General features: G+C 35.0%; 1 non-coding gene across 1 annotated transcript; it reads left to right on the plus strand.

Moving 5' to 3' along the window:
• The first annotated feature begins 19,172 nt into the window (after window positions 1-19,172).
• On the plus strand, window positions 19,173-19,279 carry LOC136207654 (small nucleolar RNA R71). The gene has a single exon (XR_010676784.1). It is a non-coding gene; the product is annotated as a small nucleolar RNA R71 (small nucleolar RNA).
• The last annotated feature ends 2,437 nt before the right edge of the window (window positions 19,280-21,716 follow it).

The following is a 21,716-nucleotide window of genomic DNA, read 5'->3' on the forward strand; positions in this document are numbered from 1 at the left end:
TTTTCAGTTTATGGAGATTCTTTTGATTCGTGCCTAGAAAACTTGGATAAAGTTTTGTCTAGGTGTGAAGAAACAAATTTGGTATTAAACTGGGAAAAATGTCATTTCATGGTTGACGAAAGAATTGTTTTAGGTCACAAAATATCTGAAAAAGGATTAGAAGTGGACAGAGCAAAAACTTCAGTAATAGAGAAACTACCCCCTCCAACTACTGTTAATGGAGTAAGATCATTTTTAGGACATGCCGGTTTTTACAGAAGATTTATTAAGAATTTTTCTGTAATTTCCAAACCACTCACTAATCTACTCATGAAAGATTCTACCTTTGATTTTAATGAAGATTGCGTTAAAGCTTTCGAAACATTAAAAACAGCTTTAGTCAGTGCACCTGTTATTGCTAAACCTGATTGGGATTTACCATTTGAAATTATGTGTGACACAAGTGACTTAGCTGTCGGATGTGTTTTAGGACAAAGGAAGGATAAGAAACTTCATGTCATTTATTATGCTAGTCACACACTTTCTGGTGCACAATTAAACTACACCACCACTGAGAAAGAAATGTTAGATGTAGTTTTTGCATGTGATAAGTTTAGGTTATACTTGTTAGGTTCGAAATTTATTATTTACACTGATCATGCAGCATTAAGATATTTATTTGCTAAGAAGGATGCAAAACCACGTCTAATTAGATGGGTTTTATTGTTACAAGAATTTGATATAGAAATAAAAGACAAAAAGGGAGTAGAAAACCTTGTCGCCGATCATCTATCGAGACTTGAAGATGAGAACGGTCCCATAGGTGAAACTAACGGTATACGAGATGATTTCCCTGATGAACATCTCTATTAAATGAAAAGCGTCATGTCACACTGGTATGCAGATATTGCTAATTATCTTGCAGCCAATATTGTTCCGGAAGGATTAAATTTCCAACAAAACAAGAAATTTTTCTTCGACATTAAACAATATTTTTGGGAAGATCATTTTCTGTTCAAAACTTGTGGTGACGGGATAATTAGGAGATGCGTTGGTGAAAATGAATATGAATCCATAATGTCGGAATGTCATTCTAGCTCTTATGGAGGACATAATGGAGCTACCAAAACAACAACTAGAATATTTGAATGTGGTTTCTTTTGGCCTATGATGTTTAAAGACGTCCGTTCATTTATTACTCGTTGTGATAAGTGCCAAAGAACAGGAAATCTAGGAAGGAAAGATGAGATGCCCCTTACAACCATATTAGAAGTTGAAGTCTTCGATATGTGGGGAATAGATTTCATGGGACCTTTTCCCCCTTCTAATGGTAAAACTTACATATTAGTCGCCGTTGATTATGTTTCAAAGTGGGTTGAAGCAATTGCAACCCCGACGAGCGATTCTAAAGTTGTTAATTTTCTTGACGATATATTTTGTAGATTTGGTTGTCCAAGAGTCATCGTTAGTGATGGTGGTGCTCATTTTATAAACCGAAGTTTTGAAACGCTTATGAAAAAATATGGAGTACGCCACCGCGTATCAACGCCATACCATCCTCAGTCAAATGGTCAGGCGGAGATATCAAATAGAGAACTCAAATGGATTCTAGAGAAAACAGTTTCATCCTCAAGAAAAGATTGGTCTTGTAAACTAAATAATGCGTTATGGGCATACCGTACTGCATTTAAAACACCAATAGGAATGACTCCATACCGTTTAGTATATGGAAAGGCATGTCATTTGCCTGTCGAATTAGAACATAAAGCCTATTGGGCTATTAGGGAACTTAACTTTGATTTACGACAAGCAGGTAAGAAACGTTTGCTCGATTTAAATGAGTTACGCCATCTATCTTATGAAAATGCAAAAATTTATAAAGAAAAAGTGAAAAATGGCACGACGCCAAAATTAAAGTCAAACACTTTAATGTTGGGGATAAAGTGCTGTTATTTAATTCACGACTTCGTTTATTTCCAGAAAAACTTAAGTCCAGATGGATAGGACCATATTTAGTCGTCAAAACATTCGATTATGGTTCTTTAGAACTGGAAGGTCTAAACGGAATTCGTTTCAAAGTTAATGGTAATCGATGTAAAATCTATTACGAAAATATTTCACAACTAGAGATTTCGTTCGTAACAAGATTTTCTAACGTATAAATCACTCAGTTTTTCGATCACAGTTTATTTTGTTTTCTTTTTATATTTTTTTCATTTTATTTAATTTAATTTAATTTAATTTTATTTTATTTTTCAAATGCCAATTTTTGTGATTAGATAACTTTATGTTATGATTTATATGCATAAAATATGTTTATTTCATGATTTTAGAGTTAATTTTAGGAAATTAGAATGAAATTGAAGTTTCAGGCAATTCTCTGCCGAGAATTTGGAATTCTCTGCCGAGGATTCTATTTTTCAGATTTGTCCAAATAGGTTAGATTTTCTCTGAACTTACCGAGAATTATAAATTCTCTACCGTGAATCAGGACATGGCTTACGATGCCTGATTTCCGCAAGGAAATCAGCGTGTCGCGACCGCGGCTTTGCTATTCTCGGTCGCGACACGCGTAATTCCTGCACACTCAGGTCTGAATCAACCTAAACCTTTCGACAAACCTCTTGACAACTGAAACCTTAAGTTTTTTCATTTCCGAAAGGTGTCATTTTATACCTTTTCATGATTAAAACGACACTTCCTTTCATCTAAAACTCTTATAAATTAATCCTAGAGGATTCAAGTTCTGTTACAATTCTTTTAATCTTTATCAGAACTCTGATTTCTTCAAAACACCATTTTTATTTAGTAACAGAAACTTTGTTTTTTTTCAAACAACCACCATGCCTACCAAATACAAAACTTCAAGGCACAAGGCTGCCTCAAGCAATAAACGCCCAGACTTATCCAAGCGATATGGGGCGCCTTTTCCTATCTTCAATCACGATGAAGGTAGGCGTTATTGGAATCACCGTTACAAAATCTTTTGGATGAATTTCTTAATAGCCAATTAGGCATGACAGATGACATGAGCCGCTACATGGAACGCCTAGGGTGGACAAAATTCGCCCAAATGCGATTTCCAATAATAGGCGACTAGATACTCGAATTCTTCTGTACCGTGCGTTTCACTAATAAACGACGAGTACGTCTCAGTTTTCATCGGGAAGGCGAAATCCTTACTTTTCGGCTATCCTGAGTTGCATGCTTGGTTTGGTTTTCCCCCGAGGGATACAATCAAACGTCATCCTGGACGAGACATGACATCCTCGGACATTTGGAGAATGCTCACTGGTTTCTGGCGATTCAATTCAAAACTCGCCTATAATCACTCTTTTCGCTCCAACTCCATGCTGTATTTGCACAAATTCCTATGTCACAGTTTATTTGGGCGCACATTCAGTAGTGTGGTCCGTAACACAGATCTTTATGTCCTTGGAGATATATTCCAGGGAAATGCAGTAGATTCTTCAAAGATTCTGATGGAGGGTCTTGTCGCCGCTTCTCGATCCAAGGATAAAAAGATTGGGTTCGACAATATAATCTGTGGAATAATTCTTGGTACAAAGGGTACCATTGATGTTCCCTAGAGTGATGATGAATTCTTCCCGACAATTGACTATGAGTTTCTCGAGCACGAAGGACTTGTAAAACGTGTCTTTCGAGCAGGGCCTCACTTTTTGTCTGCACCGGAACGTGAAACTTTCGTGCAGTTTCAAATTGATCGTATTAAGGCCAGAAATATCCCACTTGATAGGGATGAGTATATAGAATAGTTTAGGTTTATAGGTTTTCTTTTTGTAAATATTTTGTGTGTTGTGTGTTGTGGTGTATAGGGAGGTGTCCATTGTGAGCATATCCCACATTCAGTTAGATAATTCAGAAAATCATCAGAAAGATATTCGCCACCTCGATCGGATCGAAGCGTCTTTATTTTCTTTCCTAATTGATTTTCCACTTCATTCTTGAAGCATTTGAAACTTGTCAAAAGCTTCTGATTTGTGCCTCATCAAGTAGATGTAACCATATCGAGTATGGTCATCTATGAAGCTTATGAAGTATCTGAATCCTCCTCTTGCTTGGACCGACATAGGACCACATACATCTGAATGAATGAGTCCTAGAGTGTCTGATACACGCTCACCTTTATTGTTAAAGGGTGTCTTTGTCATTTTACCTTTTAAACATGATTCGCATATTTCCAATGATTCAGGATCAATTGGATCTATAAGCCCATCTGAATGTAGCTTTAGCATGCGTCTCTTGTTTATATGACAATGCCACAAGTAAGTTGAATTATCTATTTTAGTTCATTTACTATTTTTTTACAAGGTTAGATATATGTTTTATTACATTTCTTATATAATCATGGTTAAATCTATATAAAATCTATAATATTGAACAAATCATGGTTTTCTTAATTAACACATATATTCACACTTAATCCAATTTTCACAAACTTCATTCATTGAGTTTAAAACATTAATTCATTCAATTGACTAAGTTCCTATAATTAATATATATTTATATGCACTTATTATGCACTTAATATGATTCTCTTAACTTATATGCATCAATGACATTTAAGTTTCATTAATTATTCATAAACCAATTTATTACAATTTAATTCAATTTATTAAGGTTAAACCTTTGAGTTTCCTTGCAATTAATGTCATTTATTTTAGTTTTTAAGTGCAGGGACACTTTATATTAAGTTCAGGAACCAAATCATCAACAAATTTGCACAAACCATGTAAAAAGGCACCCAAATAGGCCATTTTGACTAATTCTCTACCGAGAATTAATAATTCTTGGTATGAGCAGCAAACTTGGACGAATTTTAGTAGAAAAATTCTCTGAAAATCGCGTGCCGCGGCTTTGCTATTCGCGGTCGCGACACGCGTGATTTATGCCCTATTGATTCTGATTTTGCCAAAATTTTTGCCTATTCCTATTCCTATTCTACCTATACAATCACCTAATCACCCTATATAACCCTACCTCTTACACAAACCTCACATCACCTCTATTTTTACCCAATCCCTTACTCCAAACTCTTCCCCAAAAACCTACTTTTACTCTTCCCAATCTATTCACTCCAATTTCTATCCTCTTTTCTATTCAATCACTTCCATATTCCAAACCCCAAACTCATCTTCAAGCTTTACTCTTTCTCTCAATTCCTTCTTCTTCTTCTTCTTCTCAAACCCTAAAAACACTAAACACCATCACCATGGTTAGGACTAAGCGTGTTGGTAACAAGCCCGCTGTTACGGAAGCTAATCGCCTTCGGGTTCAATGTGGAGCTTATTTTGACATCGCTTCAGAGGAAGAAGCCACTCGTTTCAAACATTTTTCACAAGCCGACCGCCAATTTGTGGATATGCACTTCTTAGACTTCCATTCGGTAAGAACATTGAATTTCTCTACTCGAATTGATGCTTTTATTGAGGCATTAGGTTGGCAAGAAATCGTTAATATGCGTTTTTCGCGTATTAATGAATATGTGGTGGAATTTTTGGTCACTTTGACCATGAATAAGAAGAAAACCTCAATCTCTTTTAGGAATAATGGTATCACATACACCATTGATTATGATGCAATGGGAAATATGTTTGGTTTCCCTACCTCTAATTTTTATGATAAGCCTAAAGATTTTGATAATGATGCGGTTTGGCAATTCCTTTTGGACCAAGACTATTTTAATTCCAAGAACACATCAAGCAAGTTGATTAAGGACAATTGTGTGTTCTTCTTTCACAAATTTTTGAGTTTCTCATTGTTTGGCCGTGTTGAGAGTTCAAAGGTTCAAGTTCGGGATTTATATGTTTTGGATAGCTTGTTTAAAGGTTTGAGGATTGATAGCATTGGTATGTTGTTCGATAATTTGTTCCGTGCTTCGAGGGCTACTACCATTCAGATCCCTCTTTGTAATTTTATCACTGCTATTGTGTTGGGAGCTCGGGGTGAATTGGCTGATTTTGACATGTCCACCTACCGTGGGTATGTTCCACTTTTGGATATCTCGGCTCTTGAGCGAGCTCATTTATTGCTACCACAAGGTCCCCCCGTCTTTATTTCTTATGCCTCCCGTATTGCCCACCTTCGTGGCACTATAGGTGGTGGCGCTTCAAGTTCTCAATTTGCAGGTACCGAAGGCGGCGGAGAGGCGGTAGGAGAAGAAGATGAACCCCAAGCTCAACCACAACCCCAAGCACCTCAAACGGATGATCTGGTGGATTTGCGGCGGATTTTGAACCAAATGAATTCCAACAATCATCAAATGAACTTGAGAATTGATGATTTGGTGGAAAACAATATGGTGGTGAATGACAACCTCAACCTTTTGAGGCGTGAGCATCGATCGACTCGGCATCGGATGCTTTCCTTTTTCCGACGCCGAAATGTGGAGACTTCACTTACACCTCCGGATTCCCCACCTCAAGAATAGGTTGTTTTCTTTCATTTTATTTCTATCTTGTTATAATTTGGTACAATTTTCATTTTCCTTTGTTTGGTACAATTTTCCGTTTTTTTTTATTTTTTATTTTATGTTGAATATTTAATTTGCTACAATTTCAATTCTTTGTTTCATATGCCTTATTTCGTATTTATTTTTTTATGTTTTCTCCCTTATTTTTGCACCCATGAGGACATGGTCCAATTTAAGTGTGGGAGGAGATATTGCATATATCATTTTATTTTTGCAACGAATAAATTTTTATGCAACTAATAAGAATAAATAATTTTTAAGCAACATTTTCAAAAGCAACACTTGTTTTAGGTTAATGCAACATATATTGCAACACAATTTATTTAACATTATTTTTATAAAACTTTATATTTTCACATGTTTAAAAATATTTTAACTTATGATTATTTTTAGGTTATCATTATCGTTAGAAATAATATTTCTATACGGGTAATATTTTTCAAATTTTTTTTCAAATCTCCGATACTATTTTAAGTAAAATTGTCTCGAGTGAATGTATTTAAGTTAATAAATTCTTTATTTCAATCTCTATTTTTTATCATGCAATTCATGATACAATAAATCTTATTTTAAGTTTTCAATTAGGTTTATAGGCATTAAATTGAACTAACAATTTTAGCTCGGTTTGATTTCGTCTTACATTAACACCAATTGAAGTTTTTAAGGAAACTTTAGCCATAATACATGTTGAATTTTAAGTCAACATAGGATGAATGTGCTATCTTTCTTTTTCCCAATTTACAATTCAATTTTATAATTCATATTAATTAATCAATTAGTTGAATTCTTAACTTTTGGCCATGATTGAGACCAACCTTATCACAATCGAGGTATGAAAGGGAAGAATAATTAAGTACCGTTTACTTTTGGCCACGGTTGCGACCACCCTTATCACAATCGAGGTATGAAAGGAACGTTTAAAGCAAAAATTATAAGCGTGTATAAGTTTAAAGTAATGATTGCGTCCACCCATGGCATGGTCGGTACCTCTTAAGCAAACACAAAGCAATAAAATACGTATAAAGTTACGATCAAGACCACCCTTATCTCGGGCGTAACTAAGCAAATAAATTAACCCAAGTACTTATTTAAATTTAATATATCTCACATATTAGTTTAGGTTTGGGAAACGAAATTTTGTGCTTTGAAATGCCTTGAGACGAAAGACTCAATAACATGCGTGTTTATATCATCCCGAATGCTTCAATTCAAAATTGGAAATACAAGACGAATGATATATCGTATTTATACTAAGTTAGTTTGATGTTTTGCGTATAAATTTGCCATGCGAAGTAAGTCTTTTCGGCTTAACTAATTCAAAAGGTAATACAGAGATATATGTTTTATTTTTATAAAGAGATTAGTTAGAGAATAAATTCAGAGAAATTTTGCTCGGGACTAGCAAAAGATTAAGTGTGGAGATTTGTTAAGCCCAAAATATACCTAAAATATCATCGTTAATTACATCAATATTGCTACGAATTTATGCTATTTATAACTGTTTAGGAAGCTTTTACTCTCGAATATGTTTCTTTCTTGTAAGGTACATAAATATTTGGTAAGATCCAAATAGGAACGAAAAGAGCTCAAAAACAGAAGAAAAACCCTACAAAAGGAGTCGAAGACGACAGAAATTAATAACGCCAAATCGAGGACGCGAACGAAAGCTGGAAAAACCGAAAAACGTTCCGTGCCGCGACCGCGGCCCCCAAATTCACGGTCGCAACACGCGTTCCCCAGATTTTCCTTCCTTCATTTAAAGACCAATTGATGCTCCCCCATTCTCGGTACGAGCAGGAGATTTTAGAAGCCTAGTTACACACTTTCGTTTTTGACGAAACGCGATCGTTCGGGTGGATAAAGACGTCCTTTCGCAACGGACACGATCCTTCACAACGGACACGACACTTCAATCAAGACTCTTCAACATATATAAATAAAGAGTTGATGGAGAGTTGAAGATATGTAGAAAAAAGAGATTAGTGTAGAATTTATGCAGAAATTCTGAATCAAGTGATTCAGAAGTTAGATTTCGATTCTGTAAAAAGCAATATGCTGTACACACATTGTTTATTCAATAATAACAAGTTTAGTAGCGTTTAGACATTGTTCCAGTTTAGTTTTCATTTTGGTAGTAGACCGACCCAGTCTCTATTACGAAGATTCAACGAGAAGATTGAGTAGAGGATCCGCCCCTGAGCCTGACAAACTCTAACGAAACCCAAGGAAAGGATTGATCAACCCGTTCACTTGCAAGCCGTCGAATGTTTCCATGCTCCATGTTCTCTGTAAACTTGTATCAATTTATATTTCATTTAATAAAGTCCGTTCTATTCGATAGATTTTTATGCAGCACTTATGGTAACCAATCCACTAAAGTGACTGCTGGTGTTTTCATTAAAACGTATTTAATCCAAAATCTTTACAAGGAAACTTTGTTGAACACTTAGGCAAATTATTATCTCGAAAGAGTTTTAATTTGATTAAGGGCAATTCTCCCGGAAGGGTTTTGTCATGTTCAAAGCCAATTAATTAGAGGTTCCGTCATTTATTTCATCTTTATAATTTGTACAAAGTTTAAAGTTGTTTTCTTTGCTTAATGCAAACGAATACATTCGTTTACTCTTCTAAAAAGTACTAAACGTTCCTATCTTGCAAATTCATTCTTAAATCAGAATATTTTCTAACATTTTCATAATCTAATCTAATTCTCATTCTAGTAATTTCAAAACCAAAACCGATTAAACGATTTTCCATAGTATAAACCTTAAAGTAAATTTAACCGATTGTAAATAAGTTTTGTTAAAAAAACGTTCCCTGTGGAATCGATATCTTTTATTACTACAAGCGTATACCGTGCACTTGCGGAAATCGCTCAACAAGTTTTTGGCGCCGTTGCCGGGGAACGCCAAATTTTTTGACAAGAGATGATTCCCTGTCTCTCGACTGCTTTTCGTCCTCCTCGAGCGTTCTTCTGACTGATATGCATTCTCGGTACGTTTTTAAGGTTTTTCCTTTATTTTAGCTCCGTTTTCGCTCCTATTTGGATTTTACCAAATAATTAAGTACCTTGCATCAAAGAAGAAAATAAAGACCTAAAAGTATTCCAAATGAATATAATTAACACGATTTTAATGTAAATTTAACGTATTTATATAGGATATTTTAGGTATATTTTGGGCTTAACAAACTCCCACACTTAAGCTTTTGCTAGTCCCGAGCAAAATTTCACTGAATTTATTCTTTAATCAATCTCTTTATAAATAGAATATATATCTATATATTTCTTTTTGAATTAGTTAAACCGAAAGATAAACTTTCATGGTAAATTTATACGCAAAGTATCAAACTAGCTAGTAGGAAAGAGATATATCATTCGTCTTGTATTTCAATTTTTATATTGAAGCATTCGGGACGGTGTAAGCACGCATGTTTCCAAATCTTTCATCTCAAGGCATTTCTAAGCACAAAATTTCCTTTCCCAAACCTAAACTATTACAATTATAGATTTATTAAGGACTTAGGTTTAATATATTTGCTTAGTTACGCCCAAGATAAGGGTGGTCTCGATCGTAACTTTATACGCATTTGCTTTCGTGTTCGTTTAAGAGGTACCGACCATGCCATGGGTGGACACAATCGTTACTTAAAACTTTAAACACGTTTAATTTTGCTTTAATTTTTAACGTTCCTTTCATACCTCGACCGTGATAAGGGTGGTCGCAATCGTGGCCAAAAGTAAACGGTACTTAATGTTCTTCCCTTTCATACCTCGATTGTGATAAGGTTGGTCTCAATCGTGGCCAAAAGTTAAGAATACGACTACTTGATTTAATTAATACGAAAATAAAATTGGGAAAGAAAAATAGCACATTCATCCTATATTGACTTGAAATTCAACATGTATTATGGCTAAAGTTTCCTTAAAAACTTCAATTGGTTTTTAATGTAAGACGAAAAATAATATCGAGCTAAAAAGCTAAAATTGTTAGTTCGATTTATGCCTATAAACCTAATTGAAAATTGAAAATAAGATTTATATTTATCATGAATTCATGATAAAAAATAGAGATTTGAAACTAAAGAAATTTTACTTATATACATTCACTCGAGACGTTTTTTGATAAAATCGTATCGGAGATTTGTAAAAAATATTTGTAAAAATATAGCCCGTATAGAAATATTATTTCTATCACTAATGAAAACCTTAAAATATGCTTAACATTATTTTGAAAGTTAAAATGTTTGAAAACATGTGAAATATAGTTAACAAAAATTTACGTATATGAAAAATTGCTATTATTTTTTAAAAAAGTGTTGCACTTTATAAGCAAAAATGTTGCATTTGAGTTTGAAAAAATGTTGCATATTATACTTTACTTAAAATTGAATAACAACATGCATTTATACTTAAATAAATAGCATTCATTCTCATTCGTTGCATTCATTCGTACTTAAAAATAAAATGAATATGAAATATCTCCTCCCACACTTAATTTGGACCATGTCCTCATTGGTGCAAAAAGCGATAAAACACGAAAAATAGTACGAAATTAAATCATACGAATTAGAATTGAAAAAAAGAATACCATAACATTCAAACATAATAATAAAGAAAATTGTACCAAACATAATGTTAAATATTGTACCAAATTTAACAAGACATAAAAATAACTAAAATGAGTGAAAGAAGGAAAGGATAAAACCTATCAAGGTGAAGGTGGTGGAGAAGGCGTAGTCTCAACTCCTTGGCGTCGGAAGAAAGAGAGCAACCGGCGACGAGTAGACTTGTGCTCACGACTCAACGTAGTTATCATTGAACTCATTTTGGCATTATTGGCAATGACTTCATCTAACCGTAAATTCATGTGACGGTTATGCTCGTTCATTTATGTCAAAACACGTTGCCATCCAACTTGTTCTTCTTCATTTGGTTCCACATTTGCTTGCTCGGTGGCATTAACATCAACATTCTCCTCCTCCTCTTCATCTTCATCAAATTCCTCTTCATCTTCCTCATCATCATCTTGGGCACCTAAACCTTGAGAACCCGAGGCTTCACTACTCATGGTAGCAAAAACACGTCTTGTGCGATCCGCATAAGAGATAAAGGCGGGGGTCCCATTTTCTTCAATAAATTGGCCCTTTGAAGTGCTGTGAGATCCAATGAAGGTAAACCAACATGAGGCATATTTTGATAATCCGCTAATTCTCCTCGAGCGCCCAAAACAATGCCGGTAATTAAATTACCCATAGGCACTTGCTTATTGCAGGACTTGGAAGCTCGAACTAAATTAGTAAATATCATCTCAATACTATCAATTGTCAAACCCTTAAAAATAGCATTAAACACAACCAAATCACGAACTTGTACTTTTGAACTTTCAACCCGACCAAATAAGGAGAATGATAAAAACTTGTGAAAGAAGAAGATACAATCATCCTTAATTAGCTTACTAGATGTATTCTTTGGACTAAAAACATCTAAACCGGTTAAAGAATTCCAAACCGTGTGTGAATCAAAAGGCTTTGGCTTTGAATAAAAATTTCGAGTAGGAAAACCAAACCAACGGTTCATGGCCGCATACCCAACATCATAACGAACTCCATCACTCCAAAAAGAGATAACTCCTTTCTTCCGTGTCGGTGTCAAGAAAAAGCATGTCGACGAACTCTATTAGGACATTAGAAAATCGGCGATATTTGCGTCCTTCGGCTTCCATCGTAATATCGAACGGTGCTCCATATTGAACTCGTAATCTATTGATCTCGGTGGCCTTGGCTTTGTTTGCAACGGTCTTTTGTCTAGGCATATTTTTTTTTTGGTTGTGAAATTGGTGAATGATATGAAGAAAATATGAAAGGATGAAGGTAAGAGTAAAAGATAATGGTGGTGAATTGGGGAAGAAGAAGATGAATAGGGTAGAGATTTATGGGGAAGATGAGTGAATCTTGGTATTGGGAAGAGAAAAGATGATTGATTGGTGTAAAAATAGGTGATATAAATAGGTGTAAGTAATAGGTATTGATTAGGATAGTTGAATAGGTAGTAAATAGAGTAGGAATAGGATAAGAGGGTGAAATTTCGCCCAATCCCGCACCTGCAGGTTGCAAGTCGCGACTGAGATTTTCAAAATCTCAGTCGCGACAGCAAGTAGGGAAGGGGCGAAATTTTGCCTAAAAAAATTTTCCTCCGTTGTCTCAACTGAGAATTCGAAATCTCAACTGAGATTTTGAAAAATCTGGGTAAAATTGGGACTGTTTTTGATGATTTTAACACTTCTAAACCAATTCCTCTTAAAATTAAGTGCCATTAATGTGAACATTAATCCCTGAAACTGAGATAAACAAAACTGAAACATTAAATTAAAGGAAAACCAAAGGTTGTTCCTTAAATAAGAGAAATAAACTAAGGAATCAATGCACTTTTATTTATCATTTTTAACAATACCATAATATACATTTATATAAAAATATTATAGAAACGTAAAATACAAACAAACACTCATATATACATAAAAAAACAACAGACAGAAACACATAAAATATATTCCTAAGTAGATGACAGACAACGTGCATTGGCCCTGTTAATCTTCGTTTGAATGAAGACTTGCCTCTCTGGTGCAGAAAGGAATGTTGGACCAGAACGGAAAACTCGTTTGACAAGTCCCTCGTTCTCCAAGAACTCGTAGTCTAAAATAGGGAATGGTTCTGTATCAGTCCAAGGAACAGAAATGGTTCCCTTGGCTCTTAATATGATTCCACAAATGATGTTGGCTAACCCAATCTTCCGTTTCTTCGAACGGGAAGCAGCAACTAACCCTTCCATTAGAATCTTCGAGGAGTTCACTGAGTTGCCTTGAAAAATGTCGCCCAACACATAAAGATCAGTATCTTTCACAATATTGCTACTGACTCGACCAAAAAGGCTATGACAGAGGAATTTATGTAGATACAGCATGGAATTAGAATTGATGGATTTGTTGAAGGCAAGACGTGGATTGAATCACCAAAATCCTGTTAGCATCCTCCATATATCTCTAGAAGTCATATCCCTTCCAGGGTGGTACTGAGTTGTGTCTCGGGGTGGAAATCCAAACTAATTGTGAAGTTCTGGATATCCAAAAGTGAATACCTCCCCCTCACAACGAAAACTGAGACGAACACGTCTCTTGTTGACGAATCTAACGGTGGAGAAAAATTCCAGAACCCAATTTCCAATAATAGGAAATTTCATAGAAACAAATTTGGACCAACCCAAATTAGTCAGATAGCGATCAATGTCTTCGCTTATCCCGAGTTCCTCGTTCAGAAACTCGTCCAGATACATCATGCCAAAGAATTGAGCATATCTGAATTGCAGGAAGCGTTTCCCCTCGTCATGGTTATAAATGGGAAACCATGCACCATATCGGTCGGAGATATCAACTTTCCCTTTTTGAGAAGAAGTGTGTTTTTGAACGTTCTTCAAAGACTTAGTCATGTCTGTGAGAGAAAAGAAAAATGAAGTCTGTAGGATTTGAGAATTTGAGAAAGAAATTCAGAAAGATGAAGTGAAATGAAAGAAGGCTGATCCTACAGGAATATATAAAGCCTATAAGTGAAATGTTGTGTCTGTTTAGAAAGAAATAGGTGTCAAAGTGATACCTATTCGATTCAACTGACAGAAAATTGTAAAGAAAGAAAACTATAATTCCTTATAGTTATTTCAAATGCAAAAAGACAGAAAATCTCAACTGAGATTTTCGGAATCTCAACTGGGATTTCCAAATCCTGAAACATGGAAAATCTCAATTGAGATTTCTGCATATAATTTTTCAATAACACTTAACACTTAATGAAATTTTCAAAACATGACTAAATTAAAATTTGAATGTGAAAAAAAAAACTCATTAATATGCAAAAAATAAAAAAAATAAAAAATAAAAGTAAATAAATTAAAAAGAAAAATAAATAAATTAGAAAGAAAAAGAATAAATTAAAAAGAAAAAGGAATAATAATTATGAATATAAAATGAGAAAAGCTATAAATTAAAAGCATGAAAACTAAAGAAATTAATTTTTATAAAATTTATCCACGGATTCAATTGCTTGAATTGGAGCTCCGTCGAAATAAATTTTGCAATGATTACCATTGACCTTAAATTGGTCGCCATTAGACTTTTCTAGCTCCAATGTTCCGTAATCAAATGTTTGAACAACAAAAAATGGTCCAGCCCATCTAGATTTTAGCTTACCTGGAAATAACTTTAATCTTGAATTAAAAAGTAAGACTTTATCTCCAACATTAAAGTTTTTAATTTTGATTTTGGCATCATGCCACTTTTTAATTTTCTCCTTATAAATTCTTGCATTTTCGTAGGATAAATAGCTTAATTCATCCAACTCATTTAAGTCAAACAAACGCTTTTTCCCTGCGCTTTGCAAATCATAATTAAGGGTTTTTATAGTCCAATTTGCTTTATGTTCTAATTCAACCGGCAAATGACAATCTTTACCATAGACTAATCTATAAGGTGTCATCCCGATAGGTGTTTTAAATGCAGTACGGTATGCCCATAGTGCATCGTTAAGTTTATGTGCCCAGTCTCTTCTAGAAGACGAAACTGTTTTCTCAAGTATCCATTTGAGTTCTCTATTTGAAATTTCTACTTGACCATTTGTTTGAGGATGGTACGGTGTAGAGATACGATGGTGTACTCCATATTTTTTCATAAGTGACTCAAAAGCTCTATTTACGAAATGAGTACCACTGTCGCTTACCATAACTCTAGGAACTCCAAATCGACAGAATATTGAATTTAAAAACTTAACAACTACTTTAGAATCATTTGTCGGGGTTTCAATTGCTTCAACCCACTTTGAAACATAACCTACGGCTATTAATATATAATTTTTGCCAAAAGAAGGAGGAAAAGGACCCATGAAATCAATTCCCCATACGTCGAAGATTTCAACTTCCAATATGTTCGTAAGAGGCATCTCATCTCTCCTTCCTATATTCCCCGTTCTTTGACATTTATCACAGCGGATAATAAATGAACGGACATCTTTAAACAGAGTAGGCCAAAAGAATACGCATTCAAGTATTCTAGCTGCTGTTTTGCTTACGCTATTATGACCTCCGTAAGCGCTAGCATGACATTCTAACATTATAGAGTCATGTTCAAACTCACTAACACATCTCCTAAGTATTCCATCGCCGCATGTTTTGAACAAGAATGGATCTTCCCAAAAATATTTCTTAACTTCTGAAAAGAATTTCTTCTTTTGCTGAGAAGTCAATCCATCTGGCACAACATGTGCACCTAAGTAATTGGCTATATCTGCATACCATGGAGCTATGACACTTTATACTTGCATGCAATGTTCATCGAGGAAATCATCTCGAATGCCTGATGTTTCACCGATGGGACCGTTTTCATCCTCAAGTCTTGATAGATGATCGGCGACCAGGTTTTCAACTCCCTTTTTGTCTTTAATCTCAATGTCAAATTCTTGTAATAGTAAAACCCATCTAATAAGACGTGGTTTTGCATCTTTCTTAGCAAATAAATATCGTAAAGCTGCATGATCAGTATAAATGATAACTTTAGATCCTAACAAATAAGATCGGAACTTATCACATGCAAAAACTACTGCTAACATTTCTTTTTCAGTTGTGGTGTAATTTAGTTGTGCACCGGACAAAGTGTGACTCGCATAATATATAACATGAAGTTTCTTATCCTTCCTTTGACCTAATACACATCCTATAGCTAAGTCACTCGCATCACACATAATTTCGAAAGGTAGATTCCAATCGGGTTTTGATATTATAGGTGTACTGACTAAAGCCGTTTTCAAGGTATTGAAAGCTTGTAAACAATCTTTATTAAAATCAAAAGTTGAATCCTTCATAAGCAAATTAGTAAGTGGTTTGGAAATTACAGAAAAATTCTTTATAAACCGTCTGTAAAAACCTGCATGACCTAAAAATGATCTTACTCCCTTAACAGTGGTTGATGGGGGTAATTTTTCTATAACTGAAGTCTTTGCTCTGTCCACTTCTAAACCTTTTTCAGAAATCTTATGACCTAAAACAATTCCTTCGTCTACCATGAAATGACATTTTTCCCAATTTAATACTAAATTCGTTTCCTCACATCTAGACAATACTTTATCTAACTTCTATAAACATGCATTGAATGAATCTCCATAAACTGAAAAATCATCCATGAAAACTTCCATTATGTCTTCAATGAAGTCATTAAATATTGCTGTCATACATCGTTGAAAAGTTGCTGGTGCATTACATAGACCAAAAGGCATTCTCCTATATGCAAATGTTCCGTAAGGACATGTGAAGGTTGTTTTGTCTTGGTCATCCGGGTAAATGTAAATTTGAAAGAATCCGGAGTAACCGTCTAAGAAACAATAAAATGCGTGCCCGGCTATCCTTTCGATCATTTGATCAATGAAAGGTAGAGGAAAATGATCTTTCCTAGTAGCTTTATTTAGGTTCCTATAGTCTATACAAACCCTCCAACCGGTGGTGGTTCATGTAGGTATCAGTTCACCTTCATCATTTCTTACAATAGTTATGCCTCCCTTTTTAGGTACACAATGGATTGGACTAACCCACTCACTATCCGAGATCGGATAAATGATTCCATTGTCTAAAAGTTTAGTAATCTCATTTTTTACTACTTCTTTCATGTTCGGATTTAAGCGTCTTTGCCTATCCGCTTTAGGTGGCTTATCATCTTCTAAGTGAATTCTGTGCATTACTATACTAGGATTAATTCCTTTTAAGTCTGAAATTTGCCATCCCATACTTCCTATCCTATTTCTAACAACATCTTTCAATTTTTCTTCTTGATCGCTTGTTAATTTGTTAGAAATAATTATAGGCGGAGAATCGCCTTCGCCTAAGAAAGCGTACCTCAAATGACTGGGTAACTCTTTAAGTTCTAATTTAGAGGGTGTTACAATTGAAGGCGGAACTGGTCCATCTTCTCGAATCAAAGGCTCTGGGTCCTTATCGTCTAATTCCTCATCTATTATAGGTTCAATTATTTCTTCACTTTGAATTACATCATTGACACATTCCTCGACTAAATCAAGTTTCATACAAGCGAATTCCTCCATAGGGTATTTCATCGCTTTGTTCATGTTAAACTCGACCTTATCTTCTCCTATCCTTAAAACTACCTTCCCTTCCGACACATCTACTAGAGCGCGTCCCGTGTTCATAAACGGTCGACCAAAAATTAAAGGGCAATTTACATCATATGCAAAGTCTAATATAACAAAATCGGTAGGAAAAATAAATTTATCGACTTTGACTAAAACATCTTCAATTATACCATACGGCCTTTTAGTGGTTTGATCCGCTAATTGCAAAACCATATTGGTACGTTTGATATCTTCTTCTAAACCTAACTTGTTAAAAATAGACAATGGCATTAAGTTTATACTTGCTCCTAAATCACAAAGACAACTTGGGAATTCAATATCTCCCAACTTACACGGAATAGTAAAACATCCGGGATCCTTGAGTTTAGTGGGCAAATTACTTGATACTATTGAACTACAGTCTTCAGTTAATGAAATGGATGAAATTCCTTCCCAACTGATTTTCTTTGAAATCAAATCCTTTAAAAACTTACCATAGTTAGGAATTTGTGTGATTGCATCCATAAATGTCAAATTGATGTGCAAATTTTTAAGTTTATCGAAAAACGTTAGAAGTTGTTTATCATAGTCCTTATTTCGGACTTTGTGTGGAAAAGGTGGTTTGGGTACAAAAGTTTTGGTACCTGCGTCAGATGGTGAAATATTTGTGTTTAAGATATCTTCTTTGGACTTTGGTAAATCAGTTCCTTGTAATGTTGCATCTTTGGGCATTTCAGGCCCTTGATAATTTTTTCCTGAACGAAGAGTAATAGCCTTCACCTGCTCTTTCGGATTTTCTTCCGTATGGTTGGGAAGACTTCCCTCTTTTCGGGATGGAATTGATTTAGCAAGTTGACCAATTTGAACCTCCAAATTATGGATGCTAGATGAGTGGTTTTTAATAAGCTGATCGAATTTATTTCCGATCCGTTTAAAACCATCGTCGTGATTACTTATTTTTCCACTGATAGCATCTATAAACTTGTCGATTTTAGAAGATAAAGTGCTAATCGTATCTCTTGACTGATTTTGATAATTAGTGGTACGATTTTGATTAGCACTTGCATTATTGTTACTGTTATCTTTCCAGTTAAAGTTAGGATGATTCCTCCATCCAGAATTATAAGTATTAGAATAAGGATTATTAGTTTGGTTTTGCCCTTGGACAAAATTTACCTGTTCGATCTCACTCATATTTTCGTAGTCCACATCCGTTTGGATTGGATTACCATTAGTATCGCGTGGTGCCATAAATTTGTCAATTTTGTGCGATAAAGCAGAAAATTGGGCTTGTAGCATCGCGACTGGATCAAGTTCAACTATACCTTTAACTGATGGTGTGGTTGAGGATGATGGTTTTGCCACCGGCATATGTCCACGTTCCGCGGGCCACATACTACTGTTGATTGCCATTTCCTCCAAAAGTTCTCTCGCTTGGGCTGATGTTTTCTTCATAAATAGCCCTCCCGACATAGCATCTAATGAACCCCTAGTTGTAGGATTTAGTCCATTGTAAAATGTTTGCATTAAAAGTTCAGCGGGTAATTGGTGGTGTGGGCATAAACGTTGAAGTTCTTTAAAACGTTCCCAAGTTTCATAAAGAGTCTCATTATCATTTTGAGAAAAAGATGTTAACTCTTTTATGACTCTTGCGGTTTTTGCTAAAGGAAAATATTTTGATAAAAATGCTTGGGCTAATTGTTCCCAAGTGGAAAAAGTTGCAGCTGGCATAGAAGTTAACCATTCTTTGGCTCTATCCTTCAAAGTGAAAGGAAAGAGGCGAAGTTTGATTGCTTCTGCAGTCACATCTGGGATTTTAAAAGTGTCACAAATTTCTAGGAAATTTGTTAAATGGGTGTTAGGATTTTCGTTAGGTAACCCGTAAAATGTTACATTATTTTGCAACATATTAAGCAAAGTTGGCTTAATTTCAAATTGATTTGCGGTGATTCTAGGTCTAACAATACTATTGGCCACACCGGCCACACCTGGCCTAGCGTATTCCATTAGTGTTGGTGGATCTGCCATTTTTTTTGGCTCGGTATATGTTTTTACTAGAGTCTTATTTTTGTTTTTCTTGTTTTTCTTGTTCTTCCTAATGGTTTTCTCAATTTCTGGGTCTATAAGATCTGGTACAATGCCTGAACTTCGAGAACTGCGCATGAACCTGAAATCTTGCACGAACCGAAACTACCTACAAAACAGAATTTGAAAAATAAATAAATTAGTATATGAAAACTATTAAATTATAAAAGTTAAAATAAGTATGTTTGAACCTAGATTCGAAATAAAACACGAAAAATTTTGGCGTTCCCCGGCAACGGCGCCAAAAACTTGTTGAGCGATTTCCGCAAGTGCACGGTATACGCTTGTAGTAATAAAAGATATCGAACCCACAGGGAACACTTTTTAACTAAAACTTTATTTAATTCGGTTTAATTACGTGTTTAGGTTTAATAAAAGATATACATTTAGTTGATGGAATAGGTTTTGGTAAATTAGGATTAGATAGAAGGATTATATTGAGTTTAGAGAACAATTCCGTTTTGGAATTTTGATTATAAAGCAGATACTTCCGTAATCGGAATAAAATAGAACTTATTTTCATAAAGCAAAGAAAGCAACTTTAACTTTGTGAGATTATGGACATGTAACAATATAGCGATATACTCAATTAAATGGCTTTGAACCATAGAAATCCCCCTGGTGTTGAGGTGATTCCTACCTTAATCAAACTAGTGTTTTATTTCTGATAAGCCGCGATCAGCGATCATGTCATCCATAAAAACTAAATTTGTTAAGTGTTCAACAAAGTTCTTATATGAATAAGATGGAATAGAACGTTTTAATAAAAACACCAATTTATCATTTTGAAAATCATTTTGTCAGAACAATATCAAAATAACAACAGTAAGAATATATTGAATAAATAAGTATATCATTAATGAAATTTGAATTTTCACAAGTTAACAGAGAAGTAGAAACTTGGATAGCAATGCAAAGAAAACTTTGAGATCCGGGTCGTCAATCTTTCTCTCAAACTCCGTAGGTTCGTCAAACCTCATGCGCTTCAGCCGTCAATTCTTCTCACTGATCTTCGGAATAGAGACTGATCTCGTCCACTATCAGAATGAAAACTAAACTAATACTGTGTTTATAACTAATCTAAATACAATTCGTGTAAAACACGATTGTTTACATAAATGAAATCTAACTTTCTGATTCTTTTCTGAATCAGAAACTCAACATAACAACTTTCTTCTCTAATTTCTCTAACTTTTCCAACTCTTTCAATTCTGAAATGGATCACTTATTTATAGTTGTTGAAGGGTTGTAAATGATGGGTCGTGTCTGCTGGTGAAGGGTTGCTTTTATCCGAACGAACAGACGCGTTTTTCCGATTTAAACATGTGTTTTATGTGCAGGAAGGTTCGCTGTCGTGACTGAGATTCTGAAAATCTCAATCGCGACAGGGGGTATAGGGGCGAGTTAAAAATTTCGTTTTTCCCCCGCGCTGACCTCCGCAAGTCGCGACTGAGATTCTGAAAATCTCAGTCGCGACAGAGAGATGATTCCCTGTCTCTCGACTGCTTTTCGTCCTCCTCGAGCATTCTTCTGACTGATATGCATTCTCGGTACGTTTTTAAGGTTTTTCCTTTATTTTAGCTCCGTTTTCGCTCCTATTTGGATTTTACCAAATAATTAAGTACCTTGCATCAAAGAAGAAAATAAATACGTAAAAGTATTCCAAATGAATATAATTAACATGATTTTAATATAAATTTAACGTATTTATATAGGATATTTTAGGTATATTTTGGGCTTAACAAGGTCTTATGACAAAGGCAAGTAGGTGGCGAGTGCCAGTGGGGCCAAGGTTAACAGTGTGGGAAGGGGATCTATTGGAGACACTAGGTCATACAAGGAAGCACCTATACCACCTAAGAGCAACAACCCGTATGCGAGGCCTGCACCTTTGAAATGCTTTCGGTGCAATGAGCCAGGCCATAGATCCAACGAATGTCCTAGGAGAAAGAGCGCCAACATGGTGGAGAGATATGAGGATGACTATGACGAAGGGGATGAA

This window comes from Euphorbia lathyris, chromosome 9 (assembly GCF_963576675.1).
Source record: "Euphorbia lathyris chromosome 9, ddEupLath1.1, whole genome shotgun sequence".
Classification (NCBI taxonomy): domain Eukaryota; kingdom Viridiplantae; phylum Streptophyta; class Magnoliopsida; order Malpighiales; family Euphorbiaceae; genus Euphorbia; species Euphorbia lathyris.